At 47.8% G+C, this 13,376-nt stretch overlaps 1 protein-coding gene across 3 annotated transcripts in view; it reads left to right on the top strand.

Moving 5' to 3' along the window:
* Positions 1 to 222: 222 nt before the first annotated feature.
* Positions 223 to 13,376, top strand: part of IL34 (interleukin 34) — a 65,433-nt gene continuing 52,279 nt past the window's right edge. The window contains exon 1 of one of the 3 annotated variants that reach the window (XM_074199315.1): positions 223 to 1,077. The gene's annotated coding sequence lies outside the window, so the exon portion shown is untranslated. Of the gene's footprint in view, positions 1,078 to 1,520; positions 1,854 to 2,027; positions 2,054 to 13,376 lie in introns of those variants that run through there. The other 2 variants (XM_074199305.1, XM_074199333.1) reach the window with 2 other exon arrangements.

Here is a 13,376-nt window from a genome sequence, read left to right as displayed (position 1 = left end):
GCCCGTGCTGCACCCATCTCTATATGGGATGAGGTTAGCATGGTTTCTCAAATGACTCAAAAAAGGAATACCTAGAAAATGCCTCAGGGTAACCTTTAAAAGTCAGGAGAGAAATTCCAAGAGGAAATCAGGCCAAAGGAGCAAAAGCGTGAAGTCAGAGAAAAGACAGTTGTAGGAAGCCGCACGGAGTTGGAGAAAAGTGAAGGGTGCTCAAGGAAAGGCCGTTGTTCAGAGCCGACAGGCCTCTGCAGAAGAGGTCACTTGGGCCTATGAGACAGAATCGAAGCGGACAGAGGGGAGACAAGCTGAGAAGTCAAGTCCCCCACCCCCTCCCAACTTCCTTAAACTCCTTAGTGGGGACCAGCAACTTTTTCTTGTTTGTGGGAATGGGGGGGGGGGGGCATGATTTAGCTTTCTTTGAAATGTTTAGTTTGTCTGTATCTAAACAGTGGGAATCACCGGCAATGAATCTAAACAGTGGGAATCACCCAGCGACTTCCTGAAGTGGAGAACAGCTGGAAGACAGTGGATGCGATCGGGTAGCGGGGAGAGTTTCGAGAAGAGCCGGAGGTCTGCGCCGAGGGGTTGGGCCAGGGGGGCGGCCTGCCGCCCCGGGCTCAAATTCATCCAAGGAGAAAGTGACTCGCTCAGCCCTTGGGACCCGAGAGAAGCCGGTTTAGGCAAAGAGGAAAGTGAGGGGCAGGAGAAACTGTTGAATAATTGCAGTCCTTTCCCGACCCGCCCCGTTCCCAGCCGGGCATCGCCGCATGGATATAACGTTGAGGGAAAGAATGCTTGTTCATGGAGAAGGCTGAAGGCGGGAAGGTCGGCCCAGAGAGCCCAGCTTGGACCCGGGCTTTCCCCCGGGCCATGCCTCCCTGCCCAGGAGGCTCGGTAGACGGGGGTTGCTGCGGATCCTCTGCCGAGGAGGGGGCCCGGCTGGCTTCCCCGTCCAGGAGGGACCCAGCAAGAGGAGCGGCTTGGCACGTGGGGCACCACCTTCTGCCACCCGGGTACCACCCTTGGCTATCGCTCCTGCCAGGAAGGGAGCCGGGGAAGAGGAAGGCTGACAGATAGGTGGGCATCGCTGTGCCTGCGCGGCAGGGCGGGGACCCCGGCTCCGGGCGAAATGAGTGGGCCGGTCTGCGAGGTCTGCTAACGGGGCCGCGGAGATGGGGAGGGGGGTCGCCTCTGCCAGCCCCCGTTCTGGAGGGCGCCCCCGGCCCCTCTCCGGGAGGCTGGTCCTCCCCCAGGAATTCCCCCCGTTTCCCGGGACCTCTCGGGGCTCCCGGCCCGGACCGCGGCCCCCGCCACCGCGCACCGCGGCTCTGAGTCATCGCGGCCGGCCGGGCCCCCGCGGGAGTCTAGCTCGCGCGGGGCGGGCGGGCTGCGGGGGGGGGGGGGGGCTGGCGCGCACCCCGAGGCGCGTGACCGGAGAGTGGGGGGGCGGGAGGGGGGTGGAAGGGTGGGGAGAGCGGCGGCGCCAGGAGCCCCGGAGCCCGGCTAGAGAGAGCCGCGGAGCCCGGCTAGAGAGAGCCGCGGAGCCCGGCTAGAGAGAGCCGCGGAGCCCGGCTAGAGAGAGCCGCGGAGCCCGGCTGGAGACAGAGCCGCGGAGCCCGGCTAGAGAGAGCCGCGGAGCCCGGCTGGAGAGCCGCGGAGCCCCGCTAGAGAGAGAGCCGCGGAGCCCGGCTAGAGAGAGCCGCGGAGCCCGGCTAGAGAGAGAGCCGCGGAGCCCGGCTAGAGACAGAGCCGCGGAGCCCGGCTAGAGAGAGAGCCGCGGAGCCCGGCGGCAGCGGGCGGGCGGCCGGGGACCTGCTGCGCCCGCGGGGGCCGGGGAGCCCGTGGGCGCCCAGGTAAGGGAGCGGGGCCGGGGAGCCCGTGGGCGCCCAGATAAGGGAGCGGGGCCGGGGAGCGGGGCCGGGGAGCGGGGCCGGGGAGCCCGTGGGCGCCCAGGTAAGGGAGCGGGGCCGGGGAGCGGGGCCGGGGAGCCCGTGGGCGCCCAGGTAAGGGAGCGGGGCCGGGGAGCGGGGCCGGGGAGCCCGTGGGCGCCCAGGTAAGGGAGCGGGGCCGGGGAGCGGGGCCGGGAAGCCCGGCCGGACGCTCCGCGGGGGCTCCGGCCAGAGTCTGCTCCGGGCGATCCAGGCCGGACCCGGGCCCCGGCCCGCAGCCCCTCGGGGTCCCCCCGCCCCTCCGCGTCTCGGGCGCCTCCGGAGCCGGAGCCAGACCGGAGGCGCTGGGGGTCTCGGGGCTGGCGGCGGAGGCTGGGGGTTCCGGGGTCCCTGCCCTCACGACCCCCGCCCCCGGCGTCTCGGGGCGGCAGCAGGGGCGGGGGGCTGCCTCGTGGGCCGGGGCCCGGCCCGGGCTGACAGGTGTCCGCTGGCTCAGCCCGCGCTGCCCCGGCCCCGCCAGTCCCGGCCCCGGAGCCTCGGCCGCGCGCCTTGGAGCGGCTCCGCGGGCGCAGAGGAGCCGTGCCAGCCCGGGGCCAGGGAGCGCCCCGGGCCGGCCTTGGGGGCTGCGGGAGGGAGGGCCCGCGGCGCGCTAAAGTTTCTCCGCCGTCACGGTGTGTTCTGGCTCTCCGGCTCCGGTATCACGTTCTGTGTGGCACGGCTGCGACGCGACCCGGCGCGGTGTCGTACGGTGTCCGCTGTGACATGTGGCAGAACGTGATGTGTGATGTAACATGCCGCGGTGTGGCACGACATGGCACGATGTGCTCTGGGGCAGCGACGGCTCGAGGGCAGAGGACCGTGTCTTGGTCTAGCAGCCTGCCAGGCTCTGGTTCCACGCCCACAAGACGCGTAGCGGCCGAGTCACGCAGCCCTCGGCCTCAGTTTCTCCCCCCGCAAAAGGGGGATAATCACCGCACCCTGACTGGCAAGATGCTCTGCTCTGGCACAGCCGCCTTAAAGAGCTTTAGAAACTGCGGCTGCAAACTGCGGGCTTTGAAGTCCCCTCCCAGCCCGAAGCCTCCACCGCGCCTCCGGGGCTTGCAGCTGTGACCGCGCGCGCGTGTGTGTGTGTGTGTGTGTGTGTGTGTGTGTGCGCGTGTGCGTGTGTGTATATGTGTGTGTGCGTGTGTGCGTGTGTGTATATGCGTGTGCGCGCGCGCGTGTATATGAGTGTGTGCGTGTGTGTATGCGTGTGTGCACGTTTGTGTGTGTGCGTGTGTGCACGTGTGTGTATATGCGTGTGTGTGCGTGTGTATGTGCGTGTGTGTGCGTGTGTGCGCGCGTGTGCATGCGTGTGTGCGCGCGTGTGCATGTGTATATGCGTGTGTGCGTGTGTATATGCGTGTGTATATGCGTGTGTGCGTGTGTATGTGCGTGTGTGCGCGCGTGTGTGCGCATGTATATATGCGTGTGTGTGCATGCGCGCGCGTGTTTGTGTGTGTTTGTGTGTGCGTGTGTTTGTGTGCGTGTGCATGCGTGCGTGTGTGTGAGCGCGTTGTGTGCGTGTGTGCGCGCGCGTGTGTTTGTGTGTGTGTGCGTGTGTGCGTGCGTGCGTGTGTGATGAGGGCGGGCTGGGGGCGCGAGCCCAGGCTCCCTGGTGCCCGTCCCCGAGGGGCGCTGCCCAGAGCCCCCTTGCTGCCCCCTTGGCCGCCCGCCTCAGGCTGCACAACCGAGGCCGCGCCGAGACTCCGCGAGCGGGCAGAGGTGCCTCCCCCAGAGGCTCCGAACTGCGCCCCGTGGACGTGTCTCGGCCCTAAATTTGGGAGGGAGGGGAGGGCCCTACTAGTGGGAAGGGCGTAGCTTTTTCCCTTTTCTTGGTGTGTGGGGGAGGGCCCCACATGTGCCTCTCTAGGTGGGTACCACACCCTTGGGCCTGGCGTGGTGCGTCTAGGTGTGATCTGCCAAGGGGCAGGAGCTGTGAAAAGCATCGGCCTATTAGTCCAGGACAGGCTTTCTGGAGAAAGCAGATTTAGAAACTGAGGCTTTGGGACAATCTCTTTCCCTTTGTCCTTCCCCCAAATCTTGTAGGTGGTGACGTTCATTTGCCCTCAGGACAGAGTTACTGGTTGCTGATATTTTTTTTGGCAAGGAAATGGGGGTTAAGTGACTTATCCAAGGTCACACAGCTGGGTAATTTTTTTTTTAAGTGTCTGAGACCAAATTTGAACTCAGGTCCTCCTGATTCCAGGGTCGACGCTCAATCCACTTAGCTGCCCCCCCTCCCCCAATTTCCTGGGATCCCAGGTTTCCTAGACTCCTTTTGGAGACTGTCATTTGGAAATGTAAAAAAAAAACCTCAAAACAATCTTTTCATCATTATCTCTCTCTCCATCCTCTTTAAAATAATTGTTTTGCTCTATGTCCTCTCTAAACAAACCCAGTTACATAATTTAAAAAAGGAAGAAATGAACAAAGAAAAAAAATCACAAAATTATATAAAAAAGCGATTGTGAAACTTTATGATTTTTGCTGTCACTTAATGGTACAAATGATGATGGGGGGGAGTACTCCACCCTCCACCCTGACATTGCAGTTTAAGGTTCCAAAAGTATCTGTGTAAAAGTGGATTGTTTGGAACTGGAAATCCATGGAAACAGTGTTAAAAATGCTGATGAGGTTCCCAGACCTCCCCCAGAATGCCATTATAACCTATAACATACGGTTACTAGGGATCCGACTTATGAGTTTGGGGACAGGGGAAGTAAAAGAATACACCACAAACAACAATCATAAATTGCTACCATTTCTATAGCAGCTTAAGGCTTGATGTGTAAATATCAATTGCTAACCCCATTTTGTCATTAATCATTCATCCAACCCATGGATGGGTTTTCTTGGCAGAGATAATGGAATAGTTTGCCACTTCCTTCTCTAGTGCGTTCCCATTTTAGAGATGAAGAAGTGATATAAACAGGGTTAAGCGACTTCCTCAGGGTCATATAGCTAGTAAGTAAGGATTCAAGGGCAGATTTGAACTCTGATCTTTTTTGACTCCCGACCCAGCTCTATCTGCTGTATCATTTAGCTAAGGAGAACTGAATAGATGGCTTCAATTTGCATGTAAGAAAGGACCACTTTTGCAAAATACATTTTTAAGCTATAAAAAGAAGGGAGTAATGATTGTAGCAGCAAAGGGCAATGGAATGCCATCTGGATTTGGCATGAGAAGGTCTGAGTTCACACCCTGGGCAAGTCACCTGTCTTCCTTCCACTTTTATCTGTAACTTGAGGTTAGACAAGATAAGTTTTTTGAATTTTCTCAAGCTCTAAATGTATTATCTTGTGATTTTTATATTTCATCCCCCCCCATTTTGTTTGATTTGCTAAATATCCCTTTCTTCTTCTTCTTCTTCTTCTTCTTCTTCTTCTTCTTCTTCTTCTTCTTCTTCTTCTTCTTCTTCTTCTTGCAAGGCAATGGGAGGTTAAGTGTGTGTGTGTGTGTGTGATGAGGGCAGTCTGAGTCAGAGTTAAATGACTGGCCCAAGGTCACACACCTAGGTAATTTTTACGTGTCTGAAGTTGAATTTGAACTCAGGTCCTTCTGACTCCAGGGTTGGTACTCTATCCACTTCCCCATCTAGCTGCCTGACATAACCTTCTAATTGGGCTCCTTGCCTTGGACTTCTCCCTATTCCAAATCATCCCCCACAAAGCTGTCAGTGATTTTCCTAAGGGATAGGAAAGATGGAAGACAGCTAAAGTGACCTGGGCCTGGAATCAGGAAGACTCATCTTCATGAATTCATATCTGGCCTCAGATACTTATTAGCTTTGTGACCCTGGGCCAATCATTTAACTCTGACTCAGTTTCCTCATCTATAAAATAGCTGGAGAAGGAAATGGTAAACTGCTCCAGTATTTCTGCCAAGAAAACGGCAAATTGAGTTAATTAATTATTAATTAAACCTGATCATATCATCTCCCCATCTCCCTTCCTGTTCACTCCCTCCTTCTCCTCCCACCTCCCCCTATTCAGTGAATTTCAGTCTCCCTGTTATTTCTAAGATCAAAATAAAGCCTGGCATTTTAAGCCTGTTACAATCTGATCCCTTCCTAATTTTTCTGGTCTTTTAATACATCCCAGAACTGCCACCTCTATGTCTCCATGACTTTCCCCATGTCCAAATTGCCTTTTCCCCTTAACTTCCGACCCTTAGATTCCCTGGCTGCCTTTATTTTGCTGTTGTCCTTGTAATTGGAAGAAGACCATGACATCAAATGAATGATGGCATGACATACACCTGGGATGGATGGATTCTGTTTTGAGTGGTTTAAGTGGGGAAAGAGAAGAAAGCGTAAGAGGAATACACGACTGTATAAAGAAGAGAGAAGGGGCTGGGAGTTGCTATTTCTCATCACCAAGATTTGTGGAAAGAGTGAGTTACCCTCCTGGAGGAGAAGGCACTAGAGGGAGGAAGAGGAGCAGATGGAACTTCCACTTCTCTGGGATGAACAAAACAGTTTGAGACAGAAATACATCAAACTCGGTGGAGAAGCAAGTGGGGGAGTAGAGAGAAGGATAATACAGAAGGAAACATGCAAACTAGTCTTTCTGGTCCTGAGTAGGAGAGTAAAGAAGGGGGGTTGGAGAAAAGAACTAACCTGGGGGGGGTGTATCATTCTGGACATGGCTGCACACACTGTGAAATAGGAATATAATCATGAAATATTACACCTTAAGAGACAATCCAAGAGATGATTGCTGAGAATCCTGGGTCATGGGAAATATTGAGAAAGGTACAAGAATAATTTATCCAAAGACAGCAGCATTATAAAGAAAAAACTTCAAAAGACTCAAGAACTCTGATCAATGCAATGACTAACGATGACTCCAGAGGACCTCGGATGAAACGTGATACCTGCCTTCTGATAGAGAAACTAGACTTGGGACAGAAAGAGTCTTGGTCCAATGTGGAAATTTGTTTTACTTGACTGCTTATGTGTTACCAAAGGTTTTGATTCCTTATTGGAGGGCTTTTGGTAGGGTGAAGGGGAGTTAGCAGTAATGATATCAAACAGAAGGCTATCATAATTTTTTTTTTTTTAGATTTTTCAAGGCAATGGGGTTAAGTGGCTTGCCCAAGGCCGCACAGCCAGGTAATTATTAAGTGTCTGAGGTCAGATTTGAACTCAGGAACTCCTGACTCCAAGGCCAATGCTCTATCCACTGCGCCACCTAGCCACCCCTATAATTTTTTTTAATGCATGCAAGAGAACAGAAGTCGAGAAAGAAATGGTTAGGCAGGATAATTTACTATATACTTTAAAAAAGCAAATAGTGTGACATGGAGATTCATGGCTTCATAGACAATCTATAGGTCCTGCTGTGTATTTGAAAATGCTTCCCTCCACTTTTTTGTGGACTTCAGAATAAAAATATCAAACTACAATGATAGCAATAATAACAGTAATAATAGTAATAATAATAACAATAAAAGACAAAGATAAAAGTTTAAGGAAGGCAGAAGCCTTTCTCAGTTCTCTGAGCTGCTAGACCTTTCTTTAAAGACCGCCTGCCATCAATTCTGTATCTAAGATGTATTGATTTATGTATATGCTGTCTCCCCCACTGAGACTGGGCTCAGAGCTCAGCCCAGAGCCTAACCCAGAGCAAACACCTTATAATAGCTTGTTGATTCATTGACTCAATAAATCTTGAATAATCATTCCTTTTGGATGGCTAGAGGGAAGCAAATGAAATAATGTATGTAAGGCCTTTCGGAGATTTTTATCAACTTTATAAATATCCATTTTATTGTTATTTATTGCTTCAGATGAATAGTAAGAGTACTTTGAAAAGAATGAGAGGCATTATCATCATCATTCTTTATTAGACTATTATTCTTACTGCTATTTCTGTAGCTTATTACTCTCATCATTAATCTTACTATCAGTATTATTATTACAGGCATTACTGTTGTTACTATTACTACCATCAGGGAGCAGCCAAGTGGACCAAGAGCTGTTTAATATACACTCAGTAACTACTGATAGTATATTAATGATGCTGTTGTAAGATCTCATGGGTCTAGACAAATGTCAGGGAACTTTAATGAGGGTTATACAATTCCCCATCAATGTTAAGTACCCCCTGTATATGAAATAGAGAGAGACAGGCTATGGAGAGACTGGACTTTAAAGTCTTTAGGAATTTAGTGATTTAGACTCCTTGGCCTGTAGGCCCTCTTGGCCATGGGAGACAATTTGCTGGGAAATCTTCTTTGGCTCAGCCAAAAACAGGGGCTGGGACAAACTTGCCTGGGCAGGACAAATTATCTTTTTTGGCTTCTGGCTTTATTCATTTCTGCTACCTTATGGAAACAAAGCAGAATCCTTTTCTAGAGATCTCATACTCTAGAGAAAATGCAGCTAGGTCCAAATTAGATGAATGATGGATCTCCTGAAATGGCTGTATGTATTTAAATTCACACACACATACATACAATGTTATGATTATGTAAAATATGATGATTGGTCCTAAACCATTAGAATTGATGGCAGCACTTTAGGGGATTCATTACTTATATAATTTGGGACTTATATGAAACACTTGACATAAGGGCAGAATTCTTCATATATTTATCTACCTATTTTTGGCATTCATTAATTTTTTTTTAAATTTCAAACCCTCTACCTCCTGCACCTTCCACACCCATTTAGAAGGCAAGCATTGTAACTTATACATGTAAAATCATGCAAAGCATTTCCATATTAGCTACATTCCCCCCAAAACATAAACAAACAATAAAAACAAGAAGAATAAAGTGAAAAAAATATGTTTCAATCTGTACTCAGAGTTCATCGGTGCTTTCTCTAGAGGGGGATAGCATTTTTCATCACGGGTCCTTTGGAATTCTCATGGATCATTGTCTTGATCAGAGTAACTAAGCCTTTCACAGTTGATTGTCCATTCTACAACATTAATGTTTACAATATTCTCCTGGTTCTGCTCACTCCACTTTGCATCAGTTCAGGTAAGTTCTTTTGGATCTTCCGAAAGTATCCTGCTCATCATTTCTCAGAGCACGATAGTATGCCATCACAATCATATACCCCAACTTGGTCATCCATTTATCAGCTGATGGGCATCCGCTCAATTTCTAATTCTTTGCCACCACCAGAAGAGCCGCTATAAATATTTGTGTTACATATAGGTCCATTTTCTTTGATATCTTTGGGTTATAGAACTAGTAGTGGTATTGCTGAGTCAAAAAGCATGCACAGTTTAACAACCCTTTGGGCATAGTTTAAAACTGTTCTCCAGATTTCTGGTTGGAAAAGTTCACAGTTCTACCAATAGTACATTAATCTCCACATCCATACAGGCAGAATTCTTGCAATTAATTGTCTTCTTTGGTGATTAAATAAATCTCTAGGCATCCACTATGAAAGAATTGCCCATTGTAACTTGAGGAGCTGAGACTTTGCTCTAAGCCAAGGAAATTCCTGTCAGATAGGATTAGTGACATGCCACCTTTGTTTGGATAATCTAGAGAGAATTAAAAAAAGTTCCCATCCTCTAAAAAGTGCTCAATGGTTCATCTCTATAGGACAGTGAATCACAAGTAGTTTTGTTTATCGAATTTCTTGAGAATTTCTTAATGTTCTTTGAGAAACTTTTAAGATCTCTGGAGGGTTGCAAAACCAAAGTTATGAGTTTTGGATCAGAATTTTCTCCAGAAGGGGAAAACCAGGACCATTAGGAAAAAACCTGCTTTTATTGTGAGTGAAAAGAGGTTGAATTTGTTTTTTTTTAAACTCAACTACAAAACCTTATACCCTAAAGCAACAATAACAAAAAAGCCAGTCAACATCCCAAGTAATGAAAATACTCTTTGATTTAAATATTTCCCTGTATGACTAGAGTTGGACTTGATGGACTTGTTCCTTGTTAAGATAAAGCAGCATACTTAAAAGAGTATCAGACTCTTACTGGGATATATTGATCGGTAGTAGCAAGCAAAGGAAAGAATATTCAAATTTCTCATTTTGAAAATCTTTTAAAATGTTATTCTAACTATAGTATTCACAATAGATACCAGTAATCAAAAAAGACATTGTAATTATCCAACTAAAATTTCTATTATTTACTTCTTAAACAATTATATCACATTAAATAGAAAAATAATATTATAAAATACGTTTAAAAAGAAGAAAAAATAACTCTGTTCCATCTCTTCCTTAGTATCTATGTGAGGCTCCGTTTTCTCATCAATGAAATTAGGATCATAATCCTTTCCCTTCTCCATCCAAGTTGACTCCATTTTTTAGCTAGTTAGAAGATGACTCTGGATTCTTGGAGGTTAGATCGTAAATTCAGTAGGCTCTTCTTTATATCTGATGAATTTAGCACTTAATAAATGCTTGTGGAATAGATGAATTACCAAGATGAAAAGACTTCACCTACTGACCCATTTGATAGTGATCATCTGACGACTGAACTTGCTAAAATTGGAGGAACCCATCACCAGATTAGCCGCAGGTTAGGGGGTGGTAGCTGCTTTGAACAGGACAAGCCCTAAACTCACGTGCTAAATTGTCAAGAGGAGGAAATGTTGGAGGACCTACTAAGCCGTGCTAATGAAGTTGCTAATCTGATGGAGTATTGACGGAATTCTTACCTTGCCTACATTGGAAAGTTGGGGATGCTTTTTGTCATGAGGTTTAATTTTTTATTTGTGTTAGAGAGCAAGAGGGATGAGTTTCTTCTACAGAGTAGGGACCGGTACCCAGCAGAAGAGGAGAAAGGGAGAATACTGGAAGGAGGTGGTGAAAACAGCCACAGAAATCTTAGTGTGATTGGGTCCTGGCAGTCAATAAACTTCTTAAACTGCCTACTATGTGTCAGTCTCTGGGCTAAGTACAAAGGATACAAAGGAAGGTTGTTGGCCCTCATGAATTCACAACACAAACAGCAGCTCTATACAACAGGAAAAATGACATCATCAATACAGCAAAGACATTAGAATGAAGGGGGATTGGTACAGAAGGTGGGATTTTAGCTAGAATTAGAAGGAAGCCAGGGATGGTGGGGAATGGAGATGAGAAGGGAGAGCTTTCCAGGCAGGGGAAATGCCTGGGAATTTCCAGGGAAATGCTCAGAGCTGAGATGGAGTCTTGGACCAGGAACAGCCACAAGACTGGGAGGGGAGGTTGTGAAAGACTTTTGAGTGCCAGAGGATTTTATATTTGATCCTGGAGGTAACAGGGAGCCACTGGAATTGTGTCTGTGTGTGTGTGTGTGTGTGTGTGTGTGTGTGTGTGTGTGTGTCTACTTGCTTCAGTATTTTTAGGCTCTGTTATTCTGTGTAGACAATTCCTTCATCTTTGCAGATTATAACTCATCTTTTTATTTACTCCTGATTTATTGGCAGAGAGCAGCTAGGTGACACAGTGTATTGAGCTTGGAGTTATGGAGACTTATTTTTGTGAGTTGAAATTTGGCCTTAGACACTTACTAGCTCTGTGACTCTGAGAAAGTCACTTTATCCCACTTGCCTCAGTTTCTTTATCTATAAAAAAAAGAGCTGGAGAAGGAAATGACAAACCACTCCAGTATCTGCAAAGAAAACCATGAAGAGTTGGACATGACTGAAAATGACTGAGCAACAACAATTTATTCATCAGTTTTCCCTGAACAAGATCACCTTCATGATGGGGGTGTAGATGTGAGATTAAGAATCATCACCCTCTGTGGCTCCCCTCTTTCCCAGGGTTACCTTTTTCTAGGTTGGTTCTGTTGTTTGTTGTGGGTAGCTAGGTGATTCAGTGGCCTTAGAGTCAGGAGGACAGGAGTTCAAATCCAGGCTCAGACAATGGCCACTTATTAGCTGTGTGGCCTTGGGCAAGTCACTTAACCCTGATTGTCCCACATACAGGGCTATCTCCAGGCATCCTGATTCATATCTGGCCACTGGACCCCAATGACTTTGGAGAAGAAAGTGAGACTGGGGACTTAGTACAAGCCCCCTCCTCACTCAAATCCAATTCATGTGCTTGTCATGGCATCCCCTCCCTGATGTCATAGTCTTCTTTGAGAATGAAGGCCAGGGGCAGCTAGGTGGCACTGGATAGAGCACCGGCCCTGGAGTCAGGAGGACCTGGGTTCAAATCCGACCTCAGACACTTAATAATGACCTAGCTGTGTGGCCTTGGGCAAGTCACTTAACCCCATTTGCCTTGCAAAAACCTAAAAAAAAAAAAAGAATGAAGGCCAAACATCACGGGGTTCATTTTCTTTTCTTTTTTCTTTTATCTTCAGCTCTTAGAGTATAGGAATGGTTTTTTACCTTTCCTTGTATCTTTATTCATTAGCACAGAATTATTATTGTTCAGTCAGCTTTCAGTCATGTCGGACTCTCTGTGATTGGGTTTTCTTGGCAAAGATCCTGGAAGGGTTTGCTGTTTCTTCTCCAGCATATTTTACAGATGAGGAATTGAGATAAACAGGAAGTGAACTGCCCAGGGTCACCCAGCTGAAAAGTGTCTGAGACCAGATTTGAACCCAGGTCCTCCTGACTCCAGGGCCAGTGCTCTATCCACTGCGCCACCTAGCCGCCCCTTGTCCTTCATTTTCAAAGAAGACCACGACATGAGGAAAGTGAATTGGAGTTGAGTGAAGGGAGGCTGAGCTAAGTCACCAGTCTCACTTTCTCTTCCAGAGCCATCTGGATCCAGTGGCCTGATATGAATCAGGATGACCGGAGAAGGCCCTGGTTTGAGTTTAGTCCACACTTGTTGATTGACTGGCTGACTGATCTTCCTAATTGCTAATTCCATCTCTCCCTTCAAACTATCTAGTATCTGCTTATTTGTTCACAGGTTGTATCTTAGAACAAAGTATGACTTCCTTGAGGGCAGTCACTTTGTTTTTTTTGTCTCTGGAAAGTCAGTTCCCGGCACAATGCCTTGCCTACAGGCATTTGGATAAATATTTGTTGAACTGAATTGTTAATTGAATTTCTGGAAAAAGGAAACCCAATAATTTTAAATCAGAGTAAAACCTGATGTGATAAATAGCAGATCCTGTACCTTCTGGGGCAGTCTGGTGAAACTCAAGGCTAAAGCCTTTATTATATGATTATTCACTTATTCAATAGTTATTTATTAAGCTCCTACTGTGTGTCAGAGTCTGAGAAGTTCTGGGGATAAAAGGATTTTTTTTTTTCTGCAAGGCAATGGGGTTAAGTGAGTTGTCCAAGGTCAAATAGCTACGTAATTATTAAGTGTCTGAGACCAGATTTCAACTCAGGGTCTCCGGATTCCAGGGCCTGTACACTACCCACAAAGATTAAAAAACAAACAAACCAGTTCCTTTACTCAAGAAACTTGCTTTCTCTTAGGAATAAACAGCACACACACACACACAGAGGCACATACACAGACCTATGCACATACAGATACAGATAGACATAGATGCATGCATGCT

This window comes from Macrotis lagotis, chromosome 1 (genome assembly GCF_037893015.1).
Source record: "Macrotis lagotis isolate mMagLag1 chromosome 1, bilby.v1.9.chrom.fasta, whole genome shotgun sequence".
Classification (NCBI taxonomy): Eukaryota; Metazoa; Chordata; class Mammalia; order Peramelemorphia; family Peramelidae; genus Macrotis; species Macrotis lagotis.
The sequence above is the reverse complement of the archived record's forward strand: the minus strand, read 5'-3'. Positions and strand labels throughout refer to the sequence as shown.